General features: G+C 45.1%; 1 protein-coding gene across 1 annotated transcript in view; it reads right to left on the minus strand.

The window, feature by feature from the left end:
• Positions 1 to 12,782, minus strand: part of ARHGAP24 (Rho GTPase activating protein 24) — a 1,758,332-nt gene extending 1,745,550 nt beyond the window's left edge. Inside the window, exon 1 of the mRNA XM_078676289.1 lies at positions 12,341 to 12,782. The gene's annotated coding sequence lies outside the window, so the exon portion shown is untranslated. The remainder of the gene's footprint in view (positions 1 to 12,340) is intronic.
• Positions 12,783 to 12,995: the final 213 nt, after the last annotated feature.

Here is a 12,995-nt window from a genome sequence, read left to right on the forward strand (position 1 = left end):
TAAAAAGGGAAAGAATACCCATTACGTTCACTGATACAGACCAGGCAGTCTATTAAATGTTGATTATAAAGATGTAATGAAAATCTGGGCAAATGGAATTACACCTGCTGCTCAGAAGTTTATCCACAATGATCAGTCTAAATTCCTGGCAAGAGGGCAAATGACGGCCAATATAGCTTTTTTACTACACACTATAGATTGTTTTAACATTAATCAGACACCTGCACTTATAATGATGGTAGATGCTGAGAACGCATTTGACCTTGTCAACTGGGATACCCTTTTTATGATCTTAAGAGGGTAAGGTTTCCTAGTCTAATTACCAATATGTTATGTAATATATATGAAGGCGAACAGGCCCAGGTTTTCATGAACTCCAACATAGACGGAACCATAGATATGCACCGGGGATCTGGGAAGGGCTTTCCCTTGTCACCTGTACTGCTTATTTTTCTTATAGAATCTTTGGAAGTCAGGATAAGGGCAAATCTGGGTATAGAAGCACCAATAGAAGGCATGTCCAAACTAAAACTGTTCATGGAAGTTATAATGTTGTATCTCTGGTCAGAAGAACACAATATAATAACAATGTTGGTCAAGTTTGCGGTTTAATCAGTGGGAAGGTACAAATTAACCATAATAAAACAGACATATTGATGTACAACACCTCTGGCAATCTCCTCCCTGGTATTCTTTAACACCAAGCTTTTTCTAGTAATCTGATTTGATACCTGGGGGTATATGTAACTAATTCCTATGCCAAGCTCGATAAACTAAACTATGAGGCTCTGCTAAAAAAAAATGAGAGACTTATTGTATAGATGGACACATCTCCCTCTTACACTCATTGGCCGGGTGGCCCTAATAAAAATGTCAATCTTACCTCTTTTAATTTTTTTATTCATGAATGTTCTGATAAGAATCAATACGATATATTTTTAAAACTGGATGTACTTTTTCAACAGTTTGGAACAAAAAAGGCACCCAGGGTAAAATATCCAGTTCTGCATTTGCACACTAATCAGGAGGGACTGGCGTCGCCCCAGATGCGTACATAGTACGAAGCCTCTCTCCTAGACATATTGGTTTGCATAATCGACTTTAAGGGATCCGTAGATAGCTTCTTTTTGGATAAAATGGTGAAGGAAGCTAGATCACAGCTCCGGGTCCTCAAAACACACACTGAAACGCATGAAAAAACTTGGTATAAGACACTACAAGAGTATCGTATGAGACTCAAGTCATTATATTCCATAAATGCTATGGCGGCAGGCTATGAATATCTGCTGCTAAGGGAATGTAAAGTCCTGGGTTTACATATTCAGCCCAGCCACTTTTGGAATGCAAACAGCTTTAGAGAGTTGGGCCAATTTTTGCTATGAGGGAGATGCATTACCTGGCAGGAACTTCAAGCTAGGTGCACGGACCGCTAGACGTTATTTTTTGGGGATTTATACAGATTATGCATCTAGTGAGAAAATATTGTCTAGCGTCCAGTGTTGGCCCATCACCACTAATGGCTACTCTTTTTAAAGCAAGACTAAGAGGGTGGGCAATTGGTACAGATTTCTGCAGAGTCAAGGGGAATGCCACCTAATAAAGACTTTTTGGGATAAAATTACTCAGACAATGCAATACTCCTCTGAGGTCGAGTGGCACACGATCTCACAACTCTTGAACGAGGCCTTAAGAGCTGCCATTTTTAAGTGGATGTCTTTTTTGTCACAATTGATGGCTTATTATACTCCTAAGGGCCCGCAATAGAATGTTTCCTGAACTGGAAGATAGATGCTTTCCCTGCCAGCAAATAGGATCAGGAGACTGGCTCCATATTTTCTTCACCTGCCCAATGTTATCCCAGTTCTGGGGGAAAATATTTGGTGCTCTCAGTAATGGCTTGCAGAGTCTAGTTGATCCGGAGGCTGCAGTGGCACTTTTTGGCTTGGCAACACAGAGGCAAACTTCGTCAAAAGTAAAAGGGGGAATGTTTTTATTACGATAGCCTCCTTAGTAGCACAATCCTTTATTCTGCAGAATTGGAGAACAACTAGAGTACCTACGGACAAGGACATTTGAAGAGACCTATGCAAAAAGGGTTGGAGCGACTAAAAGGCTTGCAGGTGTTTGGACATATATGGAACGAGTAGAAAGGGAATCAGGTGTAAATGATAGCAGATACCACTTGAGTTTGCTTTGATTTTAGAAAATTATTGACTGGCGGGTGATGTGGGAGATGAATTTAAGCACTTTATTAAACCTTGGCTGGCTGCATCAACAAAAAGGATTCAATATGAACTTTTAATATTTATGTATACTGTTGTATTGCACTTTATCTAGTTTAGTGATGGGCACAGCCAATTGATGCTACTATTTTTGAATATGTCTTTTTTTAATATTAGAGGTTGTCTTTTAAAGTTATTACTGGCACATTGCACTTTATTTCTGTTCTAGGAAGGCCTGGAATACAGTATCAAAGCTATAACCGACCCCAGTGTTTTATCACAAAGTTTATTTAACATGATGAATAATACCATTATTTTTTATTTATAATTCATGATGTAATGACATGTTCTATGCTTCTGCTCAGTAAGAATAAACAAAAAAAATAAAGAAAACAAAAACATCTGTAAATCCAACAGGTCATCATTATAGCAAATAAAAGCAAATGAAAATGCAATAGTTATTAATAAATAGTACTGTGTGTGAGAGTGTGTGTGCATGTGTGACAGGGAATGACATCCCAACAACATCACTTCCTAAAAAGAAAAAAAGGCATAAACCAGTAATGAAAATGCAGTGCCAGAAAAGTAAATACCTCAAATAACACACACATACTGACTCTCAATTGCAAGCTGCACCTCTTTCCTTATCCTTATCTGCAGTCTAACAAAGGACTACGTGGTGCCCCATCGCCAAAACCAAACTAGAAGACAAATTGACTAATCCGACATCAACAAAATGTCTTGACGCTGATAGACACCACCCCATCCAGGCAATATCAAACCTATGAAAAATTCATCAATGTTAAAGGCAGAAATGGGCTCACCCAATCTCACCATTTCTTTGTACGTTTTACTGCACTACTTGAAAGATTGATGACACAAGGACCACTGAACACCTAAACCTGTCCGCGCTGAGACCTAAAAAAAAAAGAGACCCAACCATTCAGGTCCCCAACCAAAGACGCAATCCCATGGTAAAAAACTCAAGCTATGCATATGTTTCGATAGTGTTTTCCCATTTGGTTTTGCATTGTGCTAAAATAGTCAATTTAGCAACTCTGACTTCATAAGTTCTAGCACGTCCAGAGTCCCAGCAGGATTTGTTGCTTTCAACATTTGCACATACCTGAGGAAATTCTATGTGAAAAAAATAATGTAGATATATAAAGAACACAAAAACAAGAGCTAAAAAGGTACACTGCAAAACAAAGAATAGGAGAAAACATCAACCTACAAAAACATCAACAAATTTCCAGGTCCAGATAAAATCCCTGACTACCTATTGCAGCACTAGGACTGCCTTTTGGAAGAATATTTGGGAAGGAATGTTTGAACTTTTCCCAGTTTGCTCCATTGGATTTATGTATAATGTTGAATTACTGAGCTGTAATTATAATCAGCTTCCCATGTTCTCTATCCCATATCTGTTTACAGCTCTACACTGAAGAGCTCGGCCAAAGCTGTACTTAACAAATATCCTAAATAACAAGCATTGGCAAAGCCAAGTGGGTTTGATGTTTGTACTGTATTCTATTGGCTTTAACAATACTGGTTTGTGGAATTGGACGCTTGTGGAGACAAAAACATATGATGTGTGGATGGTATAGAAAATAGTGTTTTTTCTTTTTTGCACCATCCATTTTGCAGACTCTTGTCAGTGCTCGCTCCCCAGTGAAAAAGCGACTCTCACCTATTGAATATAAACATGACAGTTGATTTTAATGGTAGCATAGCAATGGAGTATGTACAAGAATTTTTAAGATGGCTGCTGTGTTTGTAATCAGTTCGCAAGTTGTGAACCAGCAGTGGGAGGCGAAAGCTGACAAAGTCATCTGAAATATGAATGCTACAGAAAATAAAGCAACTTTTTTTCTGTGGCATTCATTTTTTCCAGATGCTTTCGTCAGTGCTTGCTCCTGTCTGCTAGCATACTATTTACACTCCAATAGCGGCAGAAGGAGACACCTCAAAAGAGCATAGAAAAACAGTGACACCAAAATACTCCAGTTGACATCCAATCCAAGTTGTGATACACAATGCTGCAAGCCAATGGCTGAAAGTTCTCAGGCAAAATAAGCCAATGGCTGAAAGGGGCTGACACAAAGGCCCTTTTGGTAAATGTAGAATATAATATGTTAGCTATAAACTGTGTAAGAACCATACACATCAAACGCAAAAAGAAATTGGAAAGCATCACCCACACCACAGAAATCCAAGAAAATGTATTGACCTTTTCAGGAGATCAAGTCCACGCCACTTAGCACCCTTAATGCATCAAGAAGAACAATGAAGGCACATTTACTTTACTCCAATGGAAAGGTAACTATTTGTTATGCTCGCTAATAGCTGTCATTGGTCACCGCTGTCGAAGTGTCAGAAAATTGACCATAATTAGTGGCTCAAGGTGGAGATGTGCTTGTGTGCGCACCAACGTGGGCGCACCTCAACAGACATCAAAAGACCCGCTCTTCTTTTCTTCTTTATCATCTTTCATATCTAGCCTGTGATTAAGACGGTTCAAAGTTCAGACCATCCACTCATTTAACGCCTGCAAATAATCATGAAATGTACTGAAAGCACTGCAGTGGTGAGTCAATCTTGAAAGCCAGCCTTTAACCTTCAGTTCTCACGCATTTCAACTGATAACCTTCTAACTTCTCATCTGCAGTAAGATTTTTCACATCAACTGTTGGTAATTTGGATTCTATTTGGAGGAAAAATGTGAGTGGTGTGTACAAGAGCGAGTGGAAATGTATGGGTTGTGATAAAATGTGCTCAAATCTGCCAATAAGAAAGTTTGGACATAATCCGACCAGTTTTTTAAAGCGATTGTGTTGAAACTGGCACTTTCTGGTTGGTTGAGGTGGTGCACCAGCCAGGCAGAACCTACCACTCCCGTCAGGGGCGGGTGATTACACACACTGCGCTCACACTTGATGAGTCTGCCCACGTGGGTCCCGCAACCAGTGAATCCGCTCACCACCAACAAGACGCTTATGTGTGCCAAGGTCCCCACGATGAGGGGGCCACACGCCTTAAATGCTGGCCAGACATCATGCTTCGCACAAGGCAATCTGGTCTCCAGGCACAGTTCTTAGTTCCACACTGCTTTGCCAGTTGGCATCCAGCAGACCTTGAGGGCACTTTAGAGGGCACCGTGCTGCAGGTGTCACAGGTAAACAGTGTGGGTCCCTCTTAGGAAATCTTTGATGCCCCTGAGACCTCCAAAAGAACAGGGGGCAATCTCAGCAAGCACTTGGAGAGCACACTTCAGGGTGCTACACAGCAGCAGGTAGTCAGCCCAGGCCATCCACTATTCAGGAATGGCATGCTATCCCTTTCAATTGTAGTAATCCTCCTTGGGCACAACAGAGTCCTCTGACAATGTGCACTATGTAGTCCAGGTTCTCAGGTCCTACGTCTCCACAAGCGTATCTCACCCCGTGCTGAAGAGTGGCACCAGTAGTTATACTGGAGTGTGTCTTTGAAATTGGGGGTTGTTCAAAGTGTCTCCCTTTGAATCACAGATGTCTCCCCTTAATTTCAGTCCTGTCTGCCTTGAGACCAATGCAGATCTTCATCCTTAGTGGGGACATGATCTGGCCCCAGAGGGCAAGTGTCAAAATCTCTTCCTCAAATCTCTCCAGACAGCCCACACGGCAGAGGTCTGTTGTTCTAGTTGCATGTCCAGTGTTTTAAGCTGTCATGGGGTAATGCCCAGATGTGCTCCTCCAACCTCCAGATTGAATTTGAGCCAAGCACCAAGGCATACAAACAGTTTTAGCACAGAAATGCCCACTTTCGATTTGTGGCATTTCTGTAGGAATTATGACAACGCCACCTTTGCCACTGGCAAGGGGACGTCACTGCGAATCCAATGATATGAAAAATCATGAGGCTGCTCCACTGCATTCCACTATTGCAGTCTGAAGTGGTTTCAACCATTTTTCCATGTTAGTCTATAGGAAGAGCAAACCTCATAGGAAGTGAAAACACGCATGGGTATTCCTCATTACCTGGGCAGGGGACACACGTGTACCTGCCCTGCCTTTCACCTTCCTCTAGCTTCACCCCTTAATATGTGTCCTCAGGGTACTATTGTGAAAGTGAAAGGTCCTCCCAGGATGGCTAGTGACATAAACAGTTTGAGCAAACGTGCAATTGCGTGCATCAGCCTGCAATGGCAGGCTGTGCACGTCTTTAAGAGTACCATTGGTGCAAAGCACACACCAGGCTGCAGTGGCAGACAGGATATGTATTTAAGAGCACTGTCGGTACAAAGCACATAACAGCCTGCAGTGGCATGCTGGACACGTATTTAGGAGTACCATCAGTGAAAAGGGCATACCAGCCTGCAATGGCAGGCTGGACACTTATTTAGGAGCACCATAGCTGCAAAGCACTCACCAGCCTGCAATGGCAGGCCGGACACTTATTTAGGAGCACCATCAGTGCAGAGCGCACACCAGCCTGCAATGGCAGGCTGGATATGTATTTAGGACCACCATTGGTGCAAAGCACACGCCAGCCTGCAATGGCACACCGGACACAGATAGAGGACCACCATTGGTTCGGAGCGCGCACCAGCATCCAATGGCAGGCTGGACATGTATTTAAGAGCATCATCAGTACGAGTGTGCACTCCAGCCTGCAATGACAGTCCGGACATGTATGTAGGAACACCATCAGTGCAAAGCACATACCAGCCTGCAATGTTAGGCTGGACACCTATTTAGTATCACCATTGGTACAACGCACACACCAGCCTGCAATGACAGGCTGGACACGCATTGAGGAGCACCATGGGTACGGAGCGCACACCAGCCTGCAATGGCAGACCTGACACGTCTTTAGCAGCACCATTGATGCAAAGTGCATACCAGCCCGCAATGGGAGGCTTGACATGTATTTAGGAGCACTATTGGCTCAAGTGTTCACACATTCAATGACATAATTAGTGCCAGTGTGCACACCATCCTGCACTGGCAGGCTGGGCCCAGGTCTTAAAACATAATAGGTGTGAGTGTGTACCCACCAGCCGGCTGTGGCAGACCTGACCAAGGCTTTTAGAACTTCAGGTGAGCACCACTTCCTAACGTGTGTAGGAAGGGCATGCACACTTTCACACTACACTTACATTGGAAAAGTGCCACAGGCCCTAATGCCTTAACAAGAAAATTGGCCACACTCAGGAAGTGTCCCATTGGATGAGCCGACTCCCTGGGTCGGGAAAACCCACATGGGGTTCATCCCTACCCGGGCAGTGCACACACAGATGTACCTACCCGGCCACTCACCTACCCCAGTTTGGTGCCAGTGAATAGCCCACTCAGGGTTGGCTACAGAGTGAGACTGGCCAACCTGAGTATGAAACATTTTTGACTGCCTATTTAGGTGGTTGGCACAATCAGTGCAGCGTTCCCCTATTAGCCAGTGTTGAACCTGCCCTGGGTACTATACACAAAGGGTTCAGCACTATTCAACAAATTCTAACAACCAATATCAATAGTCAAGAGGCAGTGAGCACACAAGAAGATGTCCAAATCCCAGATGTAATTTTCTTGAAAGGATTTCTCTTGCTTGCGTTTTTTCTTAAAAACAGAAGACCATAGCCGGCGCGTTTCGGCTCAAGAAGAGACTTCTTCGGGGCTTTGTAAAGTGACAGCGCGTGTGCTCGTCATTTTCAAGTTTGAAAAAACTTGAAACTGACGAGCACACACGCTGCGGGCCACTGAGCCAACGCTGATAATGCCTACTACATAAAAGTCTTCGGAAACTTGGATTCTCTGATATTTGGTTGAAATCTACAATGTCCTTTTGAATACACTATTCTGTCACTTTACAAAGCCCATAAGAAGTCTCTTCGTGAGACGAAATGCGTCGGCTATGGACTTCTGTTTTTAAGAAAAAAATGCAATAAAGAGAAATCCTTCAAGAAAATTATATCTGGGATTTGGACATCTTCTTGTGTGCTCACTGCCTCTTGAATATTGATATTGGTTGTTACAATTTGTTGAATAGTGCTGAACCCTTTGTGTATAATGTTCCTAGTTAAGGGGCATAGAGGGGAGTGCTCCTTGGTTCTTTGCACTACCATAATACATAAGACACTTTTCATTGTCAGGTGTGGTCTCTTATAGCCTCTACCCTCAATTCAATTGTATTCATTCCCTGCCCTGGGTATGTGCTGTACCTTTTTACAGGGCAGTCATAGGTACCACACCTGACCTAATGAATCAAGTAAGCATCCTATCTTGACAGGTGCAAGAAGGGCGCACACACTTTCCCACTACAATAGAGTGGGACAGTGCCCAGAGTCCTAAGGTCAGGAAATGAGAGTTGGCAAAAACTAGGACGACAAAAACCAAAACGTTTTCTAGAAAATACCCCTAAAAAGTGCCATGTCCAACATATTTCCTTTGAATGAATGAAGGACTAATCAAATTAACTCCTGAATTATCAAATTATTGCTCGGAGAACTCAAATGCTCTATACCTTCATCAATTGGTTCCCTCTTCTAAAGCTATGAATACTTCAGCTATACAAAAGCCATTTAAAATCAGCGCGAGTTGCGTGATGTGTTGCAATTCCGCCATTCGCGGAACTCTGCAGAATCTCGTGGAGTTTTTATGTAACTCCGCAAAATTCTGCTAAGTAAAGCTCAGTGAATTCCACCCACCCATAGTAAAAAGTTGGTGTCACCTATGAGTGTTGATCTTACACAAAGGTAGAGTGACCTAGATGAGATGTGGGCATTCCAGTTCAGTGTCACAGTACTAATGAGCAAAATGCAATGCAAATAAGGTGAACATCCAAACAATTCATGGACACATAAGGCATGGGCAGAGTGGACAACTGCCCAGGGCCCCTACCTTCGAAAGGGCTCTCTGGGAAAGTGAAAGTTCTCTCTAGCTCATGCCACAGTATTTCTGAGTCTTAACTTTCTGTGGTATATTTCAATATTGTTAGGCAACATAGTGCTTGAAGTAACAAAGAAGAGTAATAAAATGCAAAGTAGTTCAAACAGGGGCCATCAAAATAATTCTGGCCCCAGGCCCCCAAAATTCTTAAGATCACACTGACATAATTGTACATTTGTCGTCATTTACAATCACTTGCAATTCTTTTCCCACGTGATATGCACTTCACATCTTACATCTCAATGATCCAGTTGTGAGTAACGGAGAATTGTGTGTTGGTGCATCAAAAATCTGGAACTTTCGTGAACTGACTCCAGGAAAACTTCCTGTGCGATAATGCCTTCTCGTTTCCATGTTAGGTGCGCCAACGTAAGTCTAATATATATTTTTTTCCCAAGAAGGACCAAACCAGCCATTCCTCCCCAAGAGACTCTCATCTCATCAGAAAGGGAGGTGCCTCACACTGCGCAGTACGTTGGCAGCCTTGTTTTTCAAAAAAGTTTCTGAATGGCTCCAAACCCACTAGCAAACATAGGACGGACGGCAAACTTTCACACGCACTGAGGTTGGTAAACAGTTCAGTGACCTGAAATGGCCTGTCTCGGCCTGAATCCTCGTGAATGGTACCCTTCAGCCAGAGCAGCAATGCAACATGATGCCCGCTTACAGAATGTGGTGACCGGCTCTGAGCCCGCCTATCTTGGGTTAGGCATTAGGTCGCCGTATGTGGACCCCCCTAAATTGGGGACCCCTACGTTTCTGGAGTTGCGGTAAGCCCTTGACTTCACCCTCGCAGATCTAACTATATTGCTACGTCAGAAGATGCTTCTGCGCATCAAGGGTAAGCTTTACACAGTCATGAACTTCTTCGGGGTTGAGGCAGGAAATAGAAAATAACTGGTGACCCCTGAACAGCCCTCTCTCTAGAGAGCACAAGATCCCGATTGCTATTTTGTTGTGACGAAACAACAAGCCGGGTCTTGTGACCTCTGTGGAGTGACGTCCTCGTTCGGAGGTCACTATTATCTGTCACAGCTCGGCACAACTTCCTGACTGCTTAGTCCAGCATCCCTCAAAGTGAACTGCTGTTCCCTCACTTGTTAACATGTCCAAAATGTTGATGTTTTTAGAAAAAAATGTATGTTCTTATCATCTTATGATGTGTGAAAAACCTGAACTTGCGATGCCTAACGCATTCCATATGACCGAAACACATTTCTTGGTGTCTGTACTGGATGTACTCATTTATGAATGGTTTATAAATGCACAGAGATGTTACAAATCACATATATCAATGGCGCTGTGATACGACTGATATAATGTAAGAAGCCCACTTGTCCCTTTAGTATTTCGCCTCAGACTATGCATGCACACGTAGTCCGATAGCACCACAAACTATTCGCGGTTTCTGTTTTGAAGGGTGACGCATACCTTTCGTCACCGAGCAGTGGCATAGAGTGAGAAAGGGGGATGGGTGTCACACAGACTAGACGAGTGCTCACAGCGCGTCCGCGGCGATTCCGTGTGAAATGAAGAGGCCCACGTTGCACAGTGACGTTGAGGGGACGGAAAGTTAGTGTTGCTCCCGAGTCACAGTAGAGTAGACAACCCCCATCGCCCCCCCCCCCCCCCCTTTACATGTACACAAGCGACAATCAAGCGGAATCTGGGAGTCTTGGACACTGCACCCCCCTCTGCCCCCAACGTCGTAACTTTTAAGCTCGTCCTGGGCAAGCAGCGGGGCTTTTGTAGGTGAATTCTTAAGCGCAAGTTCGCAAAGGACCCCTGCACTACGCCCCCCAAAAAGTGTAATTCATATGAGCCTTCTGTTGCCTGGTTTTCTCCTACTGGCGTGTGAGCAGTGCACGACTCTCCAGGACTACTGGGTCATGTAAGGGGCGAAACCAGAAGGACAACCCCCAACAGCTAGCTATATCTAGTGAATGGGACTACATTTGGTGTGCAGAAAGCGTAGTACATCTGATTTCCCAGAGCCCCTGTCGCTTGTAGGTGAACTAAACCTATGACGTATCAATCATGCTAATAGCCATGATGCAAGCAAATAGCCCCTTCCCTCCCCCTCCACGCCAAGCACCACGGTTGGGTAGTAAAAGACAGCCATAGTCGGGGTGCAGACGGACCCTAAATCAGGTCAAGAGCGTAGCTGGTGTGGCGGGGGTTGCGGTGTTACACCCCCTCCCCCCTAATAAATGGATTATTTAATAAACAGTTGGGCACAGCACAGGAGCTTCCAGTCGGGTGTGGTATGGTCAGGTGCCTTTCGGATTTTCACCTGGGGGTTCTTAATTACTCTCGCAAACAAAAAGCACACACACCTGTCTCCGTTTTGTAGGTCTTAAAACATGGTTGACTAGAAAATGCTGTGTTTTAAGTATCTCTTAAAATCCCTTTCACTTTCATCTGCCCCTCCCGAGACCCCCTCACGCACTGCTTCTCATATAATGAATAACATGATATTATAGCGTGATTGTCGGGAAATTTGAACCCCCCCCCCTCCAGCCGTACTGACCAAGCTAGCCCCTCCCGTCATTAACCTAGGCCCCAGTGCTACTAAACCTGCTGCACTGTTGATAGCTACACCCCCAGTCTGTGTTTCATGAACGTGGAGCAGCTGTATGCAGTTGAAAACTCTATGGTTATATTCATTTCAAATTCATCCATTTAAGTACAGACAGGTAGTTTAATTGTATTTTTGATATTAGTTATAGAAAAACTATCGATAGTGGTGCCTTCAAATGTCATAAGTATAGTTAAAAACAAAACAAAAACATTTTGCGTTCCATAGCTCCCCATTCCCGCCAGCAGTGCGACAGCGCTAGAGACTAGGAACAAACTACCCTGGAAACAACTGCCGAGCCCGCGCGGTGCACAGTGTGTGGTGCGTGAGCTCCAGCAGTCCGCAGCAGAGGGAGGCTAGCAGGCTTGCACAGTGATGGGATTGTTGTGCTGCTGAGACGTAGGGTGCTATCTTTACCCGGAGCGCTGGAGGGGGGCTCGCGTGTAAAGGAAGCCCTGCACAGCGTCGGGGTGTAACCTGACCCCCCACCCCGGGTTCACGCAGACAGAGCACTCTCTCCGACAGCTGCAGCCAAGGTCTGCAGCCGGGCGCACTGTCAAAGTCAGCCCTAACAGTAAACACAGACGCACAGCCGGGCGCAGACACTCACTCCAGCCTACCTTTCCAGTCGCAGGGCTGCTCCAAAGCGCATAAATCCGAGAAAAAAAACTCCAGTAGGGACCGACACAAAGATGCTGCCTGTCACTCCACACCCGGGCGTAGAGAGGTCAAATCCATAATCTGTTAGCGCCAGAGAGACAATTTCTGGGATAAATCTCGGCGCAGGAGCTCAGCTGGAAAGGCTCTGCAGTGAAAAAGTTAGCCCGCTGTCTCCGATGCGCCCGAAGCGCCTAGACGTCCCCTGGGACCTGCAGTTTTAGCCCGCTGTCTCCGATGCGCCCGAAGCGCCTAGACGTCCCCTGGGACCTGCAGCTTCCGCACCGCGGTCCTCGCACTGCAGCTCCTAGGCGCTATGGAAGCCAGGAGCAGCCACGCGAAGGATAACTAACCCGAGAAGTTGAGGCAGAGCGTGAGATGCGCCAGGCAGCGCGGGCTGTACAGTGCAGCAGGAAGCGGCAGGCACAGCGCCTGCTCACACACAGGCTCCGGTGTCACGTTTCACCGGCGGCAGCTGGCGGCTGAGCGGACCCCTTCATAGCATGACAGCTCACTCCTCAAATATCCTGCGAGGGACACTGGGTGCCGTCAGCTGTGCCAGGCTCCAGGCACAGGGCAGGTGTGGGCGCTGCCTTCACCGCCAGGCTACCTCACCAG

Source organism: Lissotriton helveticus, chromosome 2_1, assembly GCF_964261635.1.
Source record: "Lissotriton helveticus chromosome 2_1, aLisHel1.1, whole genome shotgun sequence".
In the NCBI taxonomy this organism is placed as follows: domain Eukaryota; kingdom Metazoa; phylum Chordata; class Amphibia; order Caudata; family Salamandridae; genus Lissotriton; species Lissotriton helveticus.